We start from the raw sequence: 6,000 nt of genomic DNA on the forward strand, positions 1-6,000 counted from the left end.
CTGTCCTTGTGAATGTCGCTGTGGTGCTGGAATTAACAATGAATGGGGCTAATGTTTTCTGACAAGCGACCTCTTCTGATGAGGACCCTGAGCATGGTGGCGGGAGTGGAAGACAGGGCTGCATGTGTATCATGGGAAGCAAGAATGGCTGCTATTATTTCCTCCTTCTTGATCTGCCAGAGTTGTAGTGGGGAACATTCACATAGTGTCTCCCCTCTAGTGCCTCTCCCTATAGATTTCACCTTATCCAAAGGACCTTTAAAGACGGAACCACACTGAGATCCCTCTAATCCTGGCAGTGCTAAGAAATGGTGGACTCATAACCCAAAAACTCAAGTCAGTTATATGTTGAATAAATGTCTGTTCAGCTCCCAGGCTACAGAAGCCAATCTCAGCCCACAGTGTGCACCAGAACACTTGTATAAATGTTGAGTGTGGAGAGGAGGAAGGGATGGAAGTGCCCAACATAAAGCCCTGACCTATTTTCTTATCAGAGTGAGGATCAAGCCAGATAGTCCGTTACATAATTCCTCTGATACAAGAGTTTGAAACAGGTGAGGGCATGTGTGTGAGGAGCTGCACTCACGGAATTATTTTCATTTTGAATATACTGTAGCAGGCTCTGCAAGAAGGAAAGCAGCTTTGCTGCATTACGGGGGTTTCCTGGAAAAGATTCTTTCCCGCCACCTGTTACTAGATAGGAATTAAGATACCAGCAATGAAAACAAGCCCAGGTCTGGACTGTCATTGTCTGCCTGCGTGACCATGGTTGGTTTGCTTGGTTTGGGGGGTTTGGGCATTTTTTTGTTTGTTTGTTTTTGTGTGTGTGGGGGGGGGGGTGTTTTCTGGCTCTTTATATCATACTAAAAATCAAAGCAAGGTGGACACTGGCTAAGTATTTAGTCACAGGAAATAAAAGATGATGATGAATTGGAACTGGGGTTTCAATTTTAAATCATTCATTCACCATGAAAGTCAGAGAGATAGAGCTGATAGAGAACAGGGGAGTTTTAGTAGCAGTTGAAAGAGATTTGCCTTTGCCCCACTCCCCTCTCTTTCTTTCCCTCTCTAAGAGTGACTAAACAGCATAGAGAGGCTTGGGAGGCCTACTTGAAGAGAGTGGGTAGATCCAAGTTCAAATCCTAAAGATGTGTTTTGTTTATGTTCTAAAATGAGAATGCATGAGCGATTGCTGCACAAACTCTGGGGTTCCGGTTTGGTTTGGAGTTGGGGCAGACATGAGATCAGTGTTTCCCCATCTCTCCAGACCACGTGTCAGATTTGAACATGTCATGGCTTGGGAATCTGCTTTTAAAAAACGACCTGGAATATGTGTGCCCAGAGAATGATCACGAAACTGAACAGTTAACATAGTGATCTATTGGATTTTTTGGTTTTGTTTTGTTTTTTCCTCACCAAATTCTGAGTTACAAAAGTTCTTTATGACAGCAGAGAATAAAGGCTCCGATTGATTTGGGCAAATGGCTGAAAAGATCTAAACGTTACCAGGGTTTCTAAGTTAGTGTGATGATACAAGTCAAGATGTTTTACTGGATACTGAAACACGATAAATGGCTCCTTTTCAATCTATGAAAAGCAGTTAGTTTATGATTATAGCAAACGTGGGTCATGTAAGACAGACTGGACTCATTGAGAACAGAGTCGGATTTTACGTAGTTGTTTATTAGACATTGGCCTGACCTTAGGCAAATATAATCTCTCTAAGCCCTGATTTTGTTTTGTTTTGTTTTTTGTTTTGTTTTGTTTTAAATCTACCAAACCATGAAAAATTTTCAGGGGTTTCTGTTTGGTTATGTATACTGAATATAAAAATACCTGGTAACCTATATGCTCGGTAAGTGCCACTCACTTGGTAAATGGACTCAAGTTCTCCAAAAACATTGTGACTTGTGGGCTGTTGCCAAGTTAAGCTCTGGCTGCTGCTAGTATCTGAATTCCTGTCCGTGGAGCACAGTACTGAGGTTGGATGATAAGGCAGACACATGGTGACAGTTGACCTTTGAGACTCATCAGAGATATGTCTACTGACTACATACAACAGTGATTCCATCATAACATTCAGGATAGACTGACCTGAAACTAAAATTCTAGTAGCAGAGTATGACCAGAAAGAAGTCAATAGGTCCCACCATACTTCTGATATATGGAGCTTTTGGTCTGGGTAATTACTGTAGATTCTAAGTCTAAAGACAATGTATGGTCCTACCCTTGGAGTGGATTTATTGTTCATTTGCTTTGTGCCTTTCATGTGCTATTTTCTTCTTATCTTGTACTCATCTACATAGTATTTTTAGAGATGTTTGTTCAGTTAAGAGCATAGAAAAAGATTTTAAAAAATTACTAATACTGACCATTTTGCACAAGCCAGAAGAGCACTTAAAGATAACAGTGCCATGCTTCCTGGCAAAGTGCTTGGTGGTTAGCCTTGGTAATTATGAAGCAATCATGTTAATAGATGTTTAAGGAGAATGGAACTGGAGCTGTGCTGAAGCTGAGGATGGAAATGAAGACATGTGAGACTTTTCATCCACTGGTGCTCGTTAGCATCCCAGAAGGGTTTTAATTGGGATCTAGGAGCTTTGGATGCTCTAGTTTTCCTTCCTCAGAAGAAACCCTTAGCCCAGTCCCCCAGAACAAGCCTCAGATCACACCATGATGAAGGCTGGTGTTGTGTCAGCTTTACTCGGCTCTCTGCTGTTTGCCTTATTTCCATGCCCATATATACAGTGATATCTGAACCCACTATTTCTTAGAAAATGCTACCCTTAAATAATACTATGAACAGCATGTTCCATGGTCAAATTCACTCGGGCATCAAAATTAATTATTCCCCCTTTACAGAATCACAATGCATTAGTAGCTAATTATAGGTTCAGAAAAGACCTGCTATAAAGAATCATATTTAACTTCTTCAAGCCTAGCATTTCTCAAGCTTGAGATTAGAGCAAAGGACTTCTGCTTTTGTTTCTTTAATAAGCTACCTTATATAGCTACTTCCTCAATCTATGGCTTGGGAACTGTTATCTCTATATCAGTATGAGCTCGTACTCTCCCATGAGATAATAAAGCCCAAATATATTTTTCAATGAGGAAGTCTGAGGTGAAATGTTTTGTGTAAAATGTTATAATCCAATATCATTGAGTGTCATGTGGCATTACTAGCAGCATCCTGAGTGTGCAATTGTAATGAAAATTTAGCCTATGTGCCATGGCATCTGTTTACATTTTAATTTGGAACTCCAAATTTTCACACCACCCCTTTCCTCCTAATTCCTACCATATAGTAAAAGCTTGTGTTACCAACTTCATTCCTTTTTTCCTTAAAAAGTTTAAATTTCAAAAATGTAAGAATTAATTATTCAACTAGTAGGGTTTAGCACAAAGAAAATTGATGGAGATTCATATAACTTCCTTCCATAAGGATTTTTAACACATAGCATGACATGCTGAAGCCTTGTGGTTGGTAACTCCTCCCATGATGCACTTCTCCGACTGGCTTTACACCATACCTCCTTTGTCTTGCAGTCTAAGCTAAGATGATAGAGGTTTCTCTTTGGAGCTGCCTGTGTGTGCCAGGCAACAATGGCAGAAGCAACTCCAGTGGTTTGTAAATAAGAACCCCAAGGCCTTGAGTGATTTGTTTTTAGGACAGCACAATTAACTTGAGATCTAGGCAAATAGCTCAGTATAGATGCACTTGCTTGAGACAATTCCAAGTAGAAAAGGCCGCACTCAAGCTTTGCACGAATGTCGACAGGACTAAAGCTTTGCTGTCAGGGTGAGCATCTCAGAGGAGCCTGGGTTACAAAGACCAGAAGGAAAGAAAGCATCTGTAGAAAAGACGGTCTGATATTAATAGGTGAACGCCAAATTAGTGTTTGTTTTGGTTTGAAACAGACATGAGACGTACATAATGGGCAGAAACCCTACTAAGCCTTCCTCTGTGCTTCCAACATGCTACTTAATTATGTAGAAGTCACGGTCTGTTTAAGCAGTGGCAGAGCAGGTTACAAAACAAACTAAATGTGAGTTCTGGTAAGGAGGCCGTTAGCACTCACCGAGATCTATGGTTTCATCTACCCTTGTAGGTTTACTGGTTCAGCCGACAGTCAGCATTCAGTCTCAAACCCAATGCCTGTGTATGCTGGCTGAAAAGTATGTCAGTGTGCCTTAAAGCTCCCAAGAGCTTTCTAAAACAATTCTCAGCAAGATGATCTTTCTCAGCTACAAAAATAAGTTCTGAGGCTGCTGCTGCCAATCTGTCTCCCACTCAACTCCTTCCTTTTTGAATCACTCAACTTTGGAGATTGGCTCTTCCTAGATAGTTCCTGGAAGGCAACCGTAGAAGACACTAAAGACCTCTGTAGCCACAATTTTCTGGATGAATGACTTATGCATGTGTAGCTCGTTTTCAGCCTCCCTACTGATTAGAATCAAAAGGAGTGTAGGAGACCTGTCTGGTCCAAGCACTGAATAGGGCAGCCCATGTTTGCAGCAGGCATGTGTTTTCTGGCTCTTCTGACAGCTGATGCCTTGAACCTACTCCTCTTGTCTCCATGTCTCAAGCTCATCTCCAAGTTTCTCTCGGGCTCCTGAAACCCTGTGTTACATCCCAGCTTCTGACAACTCTTCTTGCTTATTTTGGAGTCTACAGATGTTAGCTCTTTTCTGGTGTTGCTGAAAATGGCATCTATGTTTTCATCTTCTAGTTTCTCTGTGGTTTTTTGGATCATTTCCCATAGGAAAAGGATCAAATCCTGACTTTGAGTGATGAAAATAGATGGCCACAATGAACTTGTTTAAAAAGAATTCAGGGGCTGCAGAGATGGCTCAGCAGTTAGGAATATGCTTCCTGCTCTTACAGATCACATGGCAGCTCACAACTTCCTAGAACTCCAGCTCCAGGGCATCTGATGCCCTCTTCTGGCCTCCAGGGTCACCTGCATGCAAATGATGCTCATGAACTCATACAGTCACACACACACACATTAAGGAATTCTGAAGAAAATTCTAGACACTGTTCTTTACATTTCAATATGATTTTCATATGTCACTGTAGATACAAAAAAATGCAACACATAAAACTCCCAGCCATTGAGGTTTATGGGTAACCCTTTAAGATGTGCACATTTGTTCGTTTGTGTTTGCACATGTTCATGGGAGGATGTTCACATGTGTGCTTGTAGAGGTGTGGTTTGAGTGAGAATGACCCTCACAGGCTCATATTTGAATGCTTGGCTACACAGCGTGTGGAACCGTTTGGAAAGTCTTAGGGTTATGGCCCTGTTGGAGGAGGTGTGTTAGTGGCAGTTAGCTTTGGGATTTCAAAAGCCCACACCATTCCCAGCTAGCTCCATCAGACAAGTACTTTACTAACTGAGCCATCTCCCTGTCCCCCCAAAAGTGTGTACATTTTAAATCCCAGTATGATTATAGATTTGTGTTGAGCATTCTGTAGCTATTGTTGGAATCCTAGAACTATAAAAGTATCGTCTCTTCCTAACGGATAGATAGGCTTCCTCTGCTACGTTGTATTCTGCCTTTAATTTAAATGTTCCTTGTCATATAGTAATATACTTACACCATATTTGCTTTTCCCCTGCTGCCTTGATACCCTCCCCATGTCCTTTTGTTGGGACTTGGATTATGAGCAGCACACCCTTCTTCAGCTAATAAGTACTGCATTTCCGGCAGAAGGCAGAAGATTCCCAAGTGGCCAGCAAAGTGTGCTGTGTCATTCACAGCAGAGCAGCATGAGCATCAGTGTTTGAGTCAGTTCTTCTCACTCCCCAGACCCACAGGAATGAGGACAGTAGATCGTGAGAAACAAGGGAATCCCTCCGCTCTTATAGCACAGCACCAAGTCTGTCTGCTCTCTGTCCCCGAGGGAGGCATATCCTCATCCCTCTAGGTTTCCTGCTGCAAATGCAGCCCTCGTGAGAAATGCCTGGGTGGAGAGCAGCTGCTGTTACACACACA

Source organism: Mus caroli, unplaced genomic scaffold (assembly GCF_978045245.1).
Source record: "Mus caroli unplaced genomic scaffold, Mus_caroli_1 scaffold_2, whole genome shotgun sequence".
NCBI lineage: Eukaryota > Metazoa > Chordata > Mammalia > Rodentia > Muridae > Mus > Mus caroli.